Source organism: Ipomoea nil, unplaced genomic scaffold (assembly GCF_001879475.1).
Source record: "Ipomoea nil cultivar Tokyo-kokei standard unplaced genomic scaffold, Asagao_1.1 scaffold1421, whole genome shotgun sequence".
In the NCBI taxonomy this organism is placed as follows: Eukaryota; Viridiplantae; Streptophyta; class Magnoliopsida; order Solanales; family Convolvulaceae; genus Ipomoea; species Ipomoea nil.
The window spans coordinates 1,504,906-1,517,897 of record NW_017617849.1 but is presented as its reverse complement, the minus strand read 5'-3'; the positions used below and the strand labels follow the sequence as shown (position 1 = coordinate 1,517,897).

At 28.3% G+C, this 12,992-nt stretch overlaps 1 long non-coding RNA gene across 4 annotated transcripts in view; it reads right to left on the bottom strand.

Annotated features, from left to right (window-relative positions):
• Positions 1 to 4,420, bottom strand: part of LOC109188406 — a 38,281-nt gene extending 33,861 nt beyond the window's left edge. For 2 of the 4 annotated variants that reach the window (XR_002055410.1, XR_002055412.1), the window contains exons 1-3: positions 4,337 to 4,420; positions 2,789 to 2,895; positions 2,604 to 2,688 (exon numbers count right to left, since the gene is read on the bottom strand). This is a non-coding gene — a long non-coding RNA (uncharacterized LOC109188406). Of the gene's footprint in view, positions 1 to 1,336; positions 1,690 to 2,603; positions 2,689 to 2,788; positions 2,896 to 4,336 lie in introns of those variants that run through there. The other 2 variants (XR_002055409.1, XR_002055411.1) reach the window with 2 other exon arrangements.
• Between the last annotated feature and the right edge of the window lie 8,572 nt (positions 4,421 to 12,992).

Below are 12,992 nucleotides of genomic sequence, written 5' to 3'. Positions count from 1 at the left end.
AGAGTTTGAAAGAAGAAGAATATTGCACAAATCGTAATACCGCAGCAATTGAGATTTAAGGGCACACATGTCGAGTAGAAAACATCCATTTCAATTATAATTGAGGAACCGATAGAGAAAACTCCACTGCCAGCAAGAAATTCATACCACCAAGCTCCAATAAAGAACACTTTTAACAAAAGGGAAAGTAACACATGAAAATTTAAACCCTAAACAAAACAAAAAGCACAAGAATAACAATGCAGAAAGAGCCAAAGCAAAAAAAAAAAAAAAAAAAAAATGGAAAGAAAAATTGTTTTTGAAATGTTAATCATTATAAAACATTAAAAAATACTTTTAAAACACAAGCAGAAAATAGAAATAGGAAAACCTAAACTCCTTTATTTTAAAAACAAATTTGGATCACTTAGGGAATCATAGAAATAAAAAAGTTTTTAAAAAAATTAAAATAAGGGTGGCCTAGTGAAAATAATAATAATAAATAATAATAAAATTGTACTATAACTTTAAAAATATACAATGAAAACTAAAAACATAAAAAGAATATCAAATAAAACAAAATGGATCGTAAAGAAAAGATAAACCAACACACACAAAAACTACAAACATACACCAATAAAATAAGAATAACAAACTAAATTACAATCGCTACTCCTAGAGAAATAAAAAAATCAATAAAAATACCACTACAAACATTTAAAATACTTCAGCGAAAACTAAAAATACATAGAAAGAAAGTGCAAAATATATTCCAAACAAAAATCGTTGTAAAAGTCAATTAAAAAACATACGTACTAAATTCCAAAATGTTCTTTCAAAATATTTAGTAAAGACAACTTTAAAAACAAAGTGAACTTGAAATAACATAACAAATAACACCAAAAAAACATAATAAGCTCTAAAAAGACAAATTATCCAAGAAAAAAATGAAAATGAAAAAAAAAAACATAACAAATCCAAAAAGAAAATTAAATTAAAAAAACAACTGAAAATCGGTTATCAAAATTATAAAAAATACTAAATTATAAAATGAACTTTGAAAATATAAATTTTAAAACCAAAAAGAAAAAAACACAAAAACAATAACTCAAAAACAAAACAGAAAGAAAACTAAAAATCAGTTAATAAATATAAAATATTAAATTATAAAATGAGCTTTTTGAAAATATGTAATGGGAAGTAAAAATATGCACAAAAAAAAAAAAAAAAAAAAAAAAAGCGTTTAAAAAAATTAATGCAAAAATGTGAAGGAAAAACCATATTAAAAAGTGAAAATAAAAACAAATAACCACTTAAAATCATATAAAAACTCTAAAAAAAAACAATTGAAAAACATTAAAAGCACCTAAAAAAGTAATTTAAGAAATATAAGTACATACTAACTTAAATAACCAACTTTACAACCAATATTCAATACATTCACTGGTCTTGATATACATCTTTCACTAAATTAGAAGGTAGTGCCTGTATGCAAAATGAGGAAAAGAAACAAGCAATGCAACAGTGCTGGAAACACAAAGGTAATCTAAACACAGAAATGAAAAGCCCAAAACCAGTTGGAATAGAGGAAGGAGGAAGCATTACGTGTGGCCTATTGGACCCAGCATGTGTAGGCTCAGAGCATGCTGTCACATAATCTTGAGTATGCAAAGCACTCCTACAAGTAAATTGCAAAGTCAGGACTTGCTCCTGCAAAGTAGAGAAGATACTTTTTAAGTTCATATCAAATGTTAAAACATGGAGAACTATAGTTGCAACAATGATAGCTAAAGGTGAGCCATAGCCCAAAACAATTTAAAAACTAAAAAGAACCACTTAAAAATGCAAAAAATCATTTTAAAAAACTAAAATGGCCACTTGAAAAAACACTAAAACTAACTCAAAAACAAAAACGATAAGAAAATTGAAAAGGAAATGCTAAATAAAAACAAAATGAACAATTAAAAAAAACATAAAAATCACAAAGAGAAAAGAACCAAAAAAAAAAATGAAAGAAAAACCATATTAAAAATTAGAAATAAAAATTACATAAAAAATAATTTTTAAAACTAAAAAAACACTTGAAAACACTAAAAATACATGAAAAAGTAACTTAAGAAATATAAATACAAAACTGTAAAATAAAAATTGAAAATACACAACAAAACTAAAAATAAGTAAAACGAACAACAAAAACCATAATGATATGAAAAAATATATATATATTCAAGTGGGAAAAAAATGAAAAGCAAAAAAAAAAAAACAAAAACAAAAACAAAAACAAAAACAAAAGAAACTAAAAGAATTTATTTTTTAAAAAAAAAAAAAACAAAAGAAGATTAAACTGAAAGAAAATATAAAAAGACAAACGAATAAAACTAAAAGAAACTTGAAAAAAAAGGCTAAAAATAACTCAATAACGAAAACAAAAAAGAAAACTTAAAATTATTTATTACAAATATATAAATAAATTATAAAATGAACTATGAAAATATATTATGAAAAAAGAAATGAACAATTAAAAAACGAAGGAAATTAATGCAAAAAATACAAACGATTAAACACAGAGTAATATGTTAGGCAAAGCCACACATGCAAATTCACCACATTGTGAAAAATAATACCTAAATATTATAATTTGGTAGGGTTTCCTCTGCCCTGGCAACAATGAAATGGCAAAACCTCCATCATCTGCAGTCGTAACAACTCCTAGACACAGTCAATAAAATTAATTGCGCATAGATATTAACCACTGATCATGAAGTATCTTGGCATTTATTTCTTAAAATCATTTAAACTATAAGCAAACCTTTGAAAATCCCAGTTGGTTCACCATCTTCCCCACCGGTTGGATCTATCAGGAATGTGCTTTCACGGTTTCACCCATCACAAAATCTAACGCACTTGAGACATTGCCTGCAAAATAATTCAGAATGAAGTGAACCACAGCCATGAGGGGGATTTAAAAAAAAAAAAAAAAAAAAAAAAAAAACATACACACACATATAAAGCAATTAGTAATCACAAATTCATGTTTAGATTGATTTTGCTGAATATTTAGTAATCATTACAAAATACACTCACTTGTATATGCTGGTCAGTAATGCAATATTAACAGGAATTTAATTAATTGGAAAAGATTTGGTCTTATTAATCCTCAGCAATGTAACTAGATAACACACTAAGTTTGTGTATTGCATGTATAGTCATATTATTCCCCAATATATCCAAAACAGAACAGACAAGTTGAAAATACTTTTCTAACTTCAAAAATATGAAAACAATTTAAAAACTAAAAAGAACACTTAAAAATGCAAAAAATATTTTAAAAACTAAAATGGCCACTTGGAAAAAAAAAACTAACTCAAAAACAAAAACGAAAAGAAAATTGAAAAGGAATTAACGCTAAATAAAAACTTTAAAAAAGAAGAAAATTAACGCAAAGAATAAAAAAAATTAAAAAAAAAAAACATAAAAATTACGGAGATAAAAGAATCCAAATTAATGAAAGAAAAACCATATGAAAAAGTAGAAAAAACAAACATAAAAAATAATTTTCAAAACCAAAAAAGCACTTGAAAACACTAAAAATACTTGTGAAAATATATTAAGAAATATAAGTACTAAATTGTAAAATAAACACTGAAAATACACAACAAAACTAAAAATAAGTAGAAAGAACACAAAAACATATTGAGCTATGAAAAAAAAAATTATCCAAAAGAAAAAAAAATGAAAAGCATAAAAGAACTTAAGAAACTAAGAGAATTTTAAAAAAATAATAATAAGATTAAACTGAAAGAAAAAGGAAAGTATTTTATAATTTTGAAAAGATGAAAAGGACTGTATCTTGTCCATATGAAAAAGTAGAAATAAAAAATAACATAAAAAAAAATTTAAAGCCAAAAAAACATTTGAAAACACTAAAAGTACATGAGAAAAAATATTAATTAATTAAGAAATTTAAGTACTAAATTGTAAAATGAACATTGAAAATACACAACAAAACTAAAAATAAGTAAAAAAAGAACACCAAAAAAACATAACAATGAGCTATGAAAAAAAAAAATTTATCCAAAAGAGAAAAAAAAAATGAAAAGCATAATAAAACTTAAGAAACTAAAGAATTTAAAAAAAAAAAAAAAACAAAAGAAGATTAAAATGAAAGAAAAAATGAAAATACGTTATTAAAAATATAAAAAGAGAGATAAAAAGCAATATTGTTCCTTTCTACTAAGTTCAGAGTTTGGGTTGCAAACTGTTTGTATTACTCCTGAAAATGGTGGCATGGAGAGAGAGTACACATTAACATATAATAACAAAAAAGAAAAAAAAAGGGAATTGTATAAAGAGAGACCTCTCGCATACAAAGTGGGCACGCGCCATCATAAAGCATCTCAATTTTCCAATTCTTTTCAGCCCTAGCTGAAAATCTTGGGAGCCACAACATACACAGTTGTTCCACTTGTAGCCTTAACTGAAAATCTTGATTCTGAAATTACATAGAATATAGTAAAACAATTGCACAATCAACAAACAACCCACGTTCATTCCAATTATCATCAATGTAATACTCTTTATGATTTTTAGAAACATGGAACATTCTATTTAGAGTAAAGTCTACAAGTTGTTTGGCCATGGATGGAACACAACCAGACCCAGAATATGAAAACAGAAAATTGTTCATTTACAAATCATAAATATGACTACGTTATTTGAAAGACAGGGATGAAAGAGTACCAGGAAGATTATGGATTGGGGAGTGAAGGTGAAGAAACCCGAAGTCAAAGGTATGAGTCAAGATGCAGGCTACGGGCGAGAATCACAGCAGGCGACGTCGGCGAATCGACGGTAGGGAATGGCAGAAGGAAGTGTACGTGAAGAGCGACCGTTGAAATTGTAAACACTACTAGGAACAGCGTTTACCTTTGGAGAAGTTGTTCCAGTATATATGCCCCCAAACTATGAAAAAATTACTTATAGAAGAACAGACCTCAATTAATGAGACTCGTTGTTTGCTGATCGCTAACCCCTCGTTGGGCAAGCAACCCGAGCGACAACTTTCTTGAGCCTTGAGGCCCCTTTTATAGGAGCCTCAAGGCTCCCCCTGCCACTTCTCCCACCGATGTGGGAGAAGTGGTAGAATTGAGGGGAGCCGCGGCTCCCTTTTATCTTTTATCTTTTATTTTTTTATTTTTTATTTTAATAATAATAATTATTTTTAACGAACAAAAATAATTCACTAAATGCTTTAAAAATGATTAAGGGAAGCCAATAAAAGACTAGTAATAAAGTAAACACAAAATATATATATATATATATATATATATATATATAATACTTTTAAGTCAAGTAAAGTTTGATTTCCTCAAATTGATCAAATTGAAGAACTTCGGTTAACTATTTTTTAATTGATATAATTTAGATCGATTCATGGTTATGAATTTTACATAATTTTGATTATTAGTTATTTTGGTTCGAAACGGTAGGTTAACCAAAGTTTTATGTATGTATGTATATTATTAATTCCTAAATATTTAATAATATTAATGTAATAGGAGATGTTAATTTTTATTTATAATTTTAAGAATTTCAAAATTTAATTAAAAATTTTGGTTAATCGATTAACCGACCGATTAATAAAAAAAAATACTTTATTTAAATCGGTAATATAAATTTCGGTCCATTTAACGGTTAAAAGTTTAGAAATTTTGGTTAATTCGGTGCGGTTATCATCAATTAACCTAATACATACTCCTACATTTTTTTTTAATTTAAAAGTATTACATTTTTTTTACTTTATTACTAGCCTTTTTTTTAGCTTCCCCTAATCATTTTAAATTTTAGCTATAAGATTTTTTTTGTTGGTTAAGGAGTATTTAAATAAACTTACAAAGAAAACAAAATTAATATATTTTTCACTTATTAGATACTAAATAAATGGGGTCATATATATAATTAAGGGACTGATATAATTGAGAGACTAAAATGACCTGAACTAACTTTATTATAATGTAGTATAGGCTTGAATCCAAAACCTCTCCTATGAGAGAGCAACTTGGTGTCATTGGACCACAAACCTGGGTAAACTAATCCATTATTATTGCACACTACATTATATGATGTTATTTATTTTAAGAGGAAAAATGACATTTGATTTCCGAATGTTTATCTAATTAATTATATATCTATATACTAAAAGTGAATAATGATAGGGTTATAATAAAAATACATTTGTGTTAGTGTAATATATTAAATTAATGACTTTCCTTATACTGAAGTGTTTGAAAAATGGATGATCAGTTGTTACCGTTGCTTATGATTGACCTTTGGTCTGGCTCTGATACCAAATTGAAACATGTGCTCTATCTCAACTAAAAGCTTAAACTGATAGTTGGATTCCACATTAATGGCTATATGCTCACAATTAACAATTCGGTGTGGGACACACATCAGATGCATAGATGGAAGAGCCAAGACTATTTAAATAAGGAGCCTTAAGGTTCCTTTTTACATTTCTCACCGATGTGGAATTAGTGAAAAATGTAGAGAAATAAGGGAGCATGCACAACAGGGTGTTGGCAGTTATTCATTATCCCCAATGACGCTCTAGGGGGATTTATAGATTCTACTATTTAATTATTGGTTGTCTTTTATAAATTTTGCTTGGTTTTATCCGTATGTCTTAGGCATTGATTAGTTTTTCATTTTAATTGAGTCATCAACAAATATTTAGGCTATATAATAAAACCACGGCTAATACTATTACTAGTAGTCCCTATGAGATATGAAACTCATTACTTAACCTTCTATACTAAAAAAAAAAAAAATGATAGGTGCACTTGCATAATCGGATATATATATATATATATATATATATATATATTTATTTATTTATTTATTTATTTATTTATTTATTTATTTATTTATATAGTTGTAAATCAGGTATCGATCACTAAATTAAATGTTTTTTTTAAATTAATTAGATTAAAATATAATATTTTTAAGAAAACTCTCAGCATTGTTTAAACAAAACTCTTGTTTTAGCACGAATATAATTGATTATATTGTATTGTAACATGTCTCGAACAATAACAACCAATGAATTCAAAGGCATTGTCTATAGTAAAAACATGTATGTAACATGATAAAATGGTAACTAAAATGCTAGAGGTGGTTCACAACTTTTTAAATGATTTTTCAAGAAAAAGAGAGAAAACAATCAAACATACTAAAGTAAATAATGAGACATTAAATTTTATTATGAAAAAAGGTGGAATCGCCCACCCCATGTGCTCTCACATCTCGCCCTGACAGTTTGTGGCGAGGTAAACCATGGTGACTCAACTGATCAATAATTGTGACCAGTTGAGCTACCCATGCGGACAATACATGAAATTTTCTTATTCAACCTTTGGAGGACCAAGCCTTAACTCCAGATCCAAATCCTCTATAGGGTTGGGGAGAATTTCAATACTCGGGTTTGACAACAAACCAGATAGAAAATTTATTTCTATTGTCCTTCTATTTCCTTGAGCCTCTATAGGTGCAGTGGGATTATTACCATTATGAACACCACCTCGACCATTAGATAGAGCATACTCCATCAACCTAGCCTTGTCCCTCCAGTGCACGTTTGTGTGTCCCCCGAGGGCTTGCGGGGACATGAACTCTCTCCTGCAAAAGCGACAAATATAAGTTCGTAGTGGCCATATATAACACCCGAGTGTCCTAGTTGTGTCCGCCGCAATAGCGTGCTCTTCCCATAAATTACCATTGAAAGGGGGTTTGTTGAATACACAAGGTGGTGATGATGAGAACCCATCAAATGATTCGGCCACATCTATCACCTCGCTTGCTCTATCCTACAACAACCTTAAGATATTGGGAGGGAAAACACAAGTTATATAGAAACAATATATGCTAAATTATTGTAAAAATTTAGTAGTCTCAACACTATATATGGTATATTAAATCATATACTATATGTGTCGTATTAAAATTATTATTTATATTTCATTTTATAGATGTAGATTTTATGAATTTGAAATATTATGATATGCCAAAAAGGAAATATGTAACAACCCATCCATATAAGTTATTATGATGCCTAATTAGTGAATAATTAATTGCACATTAATATGGTGATTAAGAAATATTTGTTGTGAATTGAGATGTTTCCTAGTGTGAATTATTATATAGTTCTTATCTAGAATACAATTGATAACACCATATAAACTATAAATAATATAAGTAAACAGAGAAAGTAAGAGAAAAAAGTTCCTTTAATTTGTTATTTATCCTTTATTTCAACATACTAGTCTTTCAAGCGCATTGGGCGAATGAAATAATCTCTAATGTTTATTTTTAAAATAAGTAAAAATGTGAAATAATATAAGAGAGATTGATTATAATTGTTACTAAAATAAATGTTTGCAACTTTGTAAAAACGCTAATCTCAATATTTAGTCTATATAAATATTATTTTTGTTTGAATTTCTCCAAGCCTTCTTAATTATTTTTTAGGTAGCATTGTCAGTGTCTCTATATAAAATATTATTTTTATTTGAATTTCTCCAAGCCTTCTTAATTCTCTATATAAATATTATTTTTGTTTGAATTTCTCCCAGCCTTCTTAATTCTTTTTTAGGTAGCATTGTCAGTGTCTTCATCTTCCGTTATTATTATTATTATGTATTTACATGTCTCTATATAAATATTATCCGTTATTATTATTATTATTATGTATTTACATGTCTCTATATAAATATTATCCGTTATTATTATTATTATTATTATTATGTATTTACATGTCTCTATATAAATATTATTTTTGTTTGAATTTCTCCAAGCCTTTTATCCATCATTGATATAATAATTTGTTGTGTGATTTGAATACTCTCTTTGTCAACAAATCCTCAACCCTCAAGTAGAAACACAAAGAACCAATAACGCATCAACTAAGGCTCGAACTTATAACCTTCCAAATAGAAGTCAAACCCGGGTACTATTAGACCATATAGTCCTGGTATCCCTCAAGTAGTTAATATGATTGGCTTTATTAATTATATTTTTTTAATTTTTTTCATTGTATTAATAAAATACTTGATAAATAAATATATAGCATTATTTTGTATTATAACTTTGATATTTAATTAAAAAAAATAGTGCACAAAAAAAAGATAATAGACAATGTAGTGAATATAATCAATTGATGAATTTGAATGTAAAGAATTTTTACATTGGAGAAATATAAAGATAATATAACTAATAAAATTATTTCTCTTAATTAATTTATTGATAATTGATACAATAAATACGAGTATATGCTGAGTACTGAAGCTCGGGGTCCCAATAGTGGATCGGGAGGCTCCGGTTCAATCAACTGCCAAAAGTCTCCCTCCAGCTGCATTAAATGTCGTATTTATAGGTGGTCCAGGGGACAGATTCCGGCAGCCCCGCATGGCCAACACGTGGCGAACATGCACCGACCGCTACTGGGGCTGAGTGGTAAGCCGCCACGCGACGGGAGGTTCCTGCATATCCCCCGACAGACCAAAGAGCATGTGTTCGGGCCCTGGCACACGACGGACGACCGACTGGTGCAACCCCTATTTTTCATGTTAGAACCAATCATATAGAATTTGACTACCATTTTGTTAGAGACAGAGTTGCAAATGGTAATATACATGTTAGCTTTATTTCAACCAAGGATCGGTTGGCAGATATCTTTACAAAGGCTCTACCCGGTCCTCGGTTCTCCTTTCTTAGGGACAAGCTACAAGTCACTAGTGTACTTTGTACTTGAGGGGGAGTATTAGGACTCTATGTATTTGAGTTTGATTATGATTTCCTATCCCAGTCTCTCTAAGACTTCCTTCTTATATATACCTGTAATCTGTACATTGTATTATTTCATTCAATAGACAACTATATTAGCTCTCATCCATGTTTTGTATAAGAATGAAGCTGTCTCTCTTTCTCTCCAATGCTGGAGCCATCTCGTGAATGTCCACCCCCTTTCTTCTCTTTTCTTGGCCTCTTTTATAGTAGAAGCATGGTAGATGGTGAGTGGGGTGGGTATTGACAAGTAGTTAATAGGTTAATAATGGGTAAATAATAGTTAATTTATTGGGGCATTTATGGGTAATTGATGAGATGGAGGTTGAAATTTGTTTAGGAAACAAAAGGGTGGGAATGGGTTTTTTATGAGATTTATTATGGTAATGAATTGGAGGATAATGGGGTACAAAATTGGGTAATAAGGGGTAGTTATTTGGGGTTGGGTATCCATCAAATGCAATGCATTGTAAGATGACAAACTTTGAGCTTAGATCTACGCTCAGGTTATACACCAAAGCTGTAAACATCATCATTAACCGCTAAAATGTTAGCAATCATATAATGTAGTGTGCAATAATAAAGGATTAGTTTATGAACGAAAATTGTGCTTCTATTCAAATTTTTTATATACTTGATACAAAATATGAGTCAAATTCACATTTGGTTGAGGGGAATTAAAATTTATTTGACTTAAAAGTATTGCATTTTTTTCACTTTATTACTAGTCTTTTCTTGGATTATCTTAATTATTTTGAAAACATTTAGGGGGGTGTATTCAATCATGACTTTTATAGAGTTTTAAAGACTTTTATGAACTTTAAAAGTCTGTGGTATTCAATTCAAACTTTTAGAGAGTCTTTAAAAGTCAGGCGGTATTCAATCAAGATTTTTAAAGAGTTTTAAAAGTCGTGTGGTATTCGATTAAGACTTTTAGAGAGTCTTTAAAAGTCATGTGGTATTGAAAAAGTTATGAACTTTTTGTAGACTTTTTAATTTTAAGACTTTTGTAGACTTTTCCTTCTCAAATATAAATAGTTGAAATCCAACCATCAACCCCAAGATTTCAAAATTTTCTTTCTAACAACTTTGAATGTTTTCTATCTCTAGTTAAACTCTATTTTTCTCCCTATTTAAACTTTATAAACCTATCTAAATTTAATAAAATTAATTTTTTCTTCATTATCCCATATTTTACTCATACCTAAAACTCTACCAATTTTTTTTTTCTCTCTCCTAAACGTTACAATCTTCCTCTAAAAATTCGAAATAATATTATTTTTACTTCATTATTGCTTGTTTATATTGATTTTTATTTTTTCAAAGAATTTTTTATCTCTAACTTTCTTTAATTCTTCCCAAATACATGAACAAAGCAAATTTTTAATCATCAAATTTTAGTATATGTTTCATAATATTCATATAAATACTTATATATATATATATATATATATATATATATGTTTATATTCGTAATATATATTTTTCCTATTTTTAACAAGTTACTACGAATAGCGAACTACTGTTCGCAATAACAATTTGGGGTTGCAAACAGTAGCACCTTCTTGTTGTTCGGAGTCTCTTATTGCAAATAATAGTTCTTTGCGTGATGCCTAACAATATATCAAGTATAATTTTATATATATATATATATATATATATATATATTATTAATAAACATAAAAAAAATTATTTAATTAGAAATTCATAACAATATTGAATAATAAAATTTATAATAAAAGAATTGATCAAATATATATATATAATTTTTTTTTATGTTTATTAATAATATATATATATATATATATATATATATATATATATATATGTATATGTAATAGCATATAAGTCTCAACCTACATACTATGGAGATAAATAATAATGTTGAGAATGTTGATGTGGGTGAAGAACTATATAATAAGAAAATTTTATGATATATTATAAATGTTTTGTAAGAAAATTATATATAAATGATAAGCATCAAAATCATTGAAAGTTTGTAAGGATGTATTCAATTTAGAATTTCAATGACTTTTGTAGACTTTTTAAAATAAAAAGTTGATAAAAGTCTATGAATGTTTTTTATGTAGACTTTTATAGAGTCTTATAAAGTTTTAAAAAAGTTTTGAACGACTCTATGAAAGTCAATCAAAAGTTTATTAAAATCTATCATTTTAAAAGTCTACAAAAGTCATGATTGAATACACCCCCTTTAGCTTATAAGAGTTATTTTTGTTCATTAAGGAGTATTTAAATGAATTTACAAATAAAACAAAGTTAGTGTCCAATACTTTTAACTTAAAATTTAGAGTAAATATCCAAAATGGTCCCTCAACTATAGCTAAATTCACAAATTGGTCTTCGACTTTTAATTTCAACCAATTAAGTCCTTAACTTTGTAATTTTAACACGATTTGATCCTCTGTCTATTTGACCGTTTGTTGACCGTGATCTCTGAAGATATATATGTAATTTCATGGTTCATCGTCGATTTTTTAAGGTTCCGGTTATATTTCCATACTGCACTGTTACATTTGAATCCATTGCCGAAAGCAATATGCCAAATCATGTCGCCTTTCTTCATCCTCCCTTTGGATTCAATGTAGTTAAGTTCGTACCAGACCGAAGAAGATGACGTGTTTTCGAACCACAATCTGCCAAGTCCACGTGCTCCGAAAAGAGTTGCAGGTTCTTATGGAAATTGTCGATGACGACGCGGCCACATGCGTTGATGCAGAAGTGTTCGAAGGCTTGTTTGAAGTCTGGAATGTAGAGTTTCCATTTGGGATTGAAGATTTTTCGACTGACTCCATGGACCATGAAATTACATATATATTCTCAAAGATCACGATCAACAAACGGTTAAATAGACGGAGGACTAAATCGTGTTAAAATATCAAAGTTAAGGACTTAATTGGTTGAAATTGAAAGTCAATGACCAATTTGTGAATTTAGCTATAGTCGAAGGACCATTTTGAGTATTTACTCTAAAATTTATTTTTCACTTATTTGATGTGTGCTTTGAGAGAAAGGTGATGAATTCACATATTTTATCATTCTATCACCGTTAATTATAATTATTATTTGAGGTGATGTACTAAAATAGCTACCAAACAAACATGTACTACCTGTGAAAGGTTGTCAGCATTGCATATCTGCATATACTGCTCGTG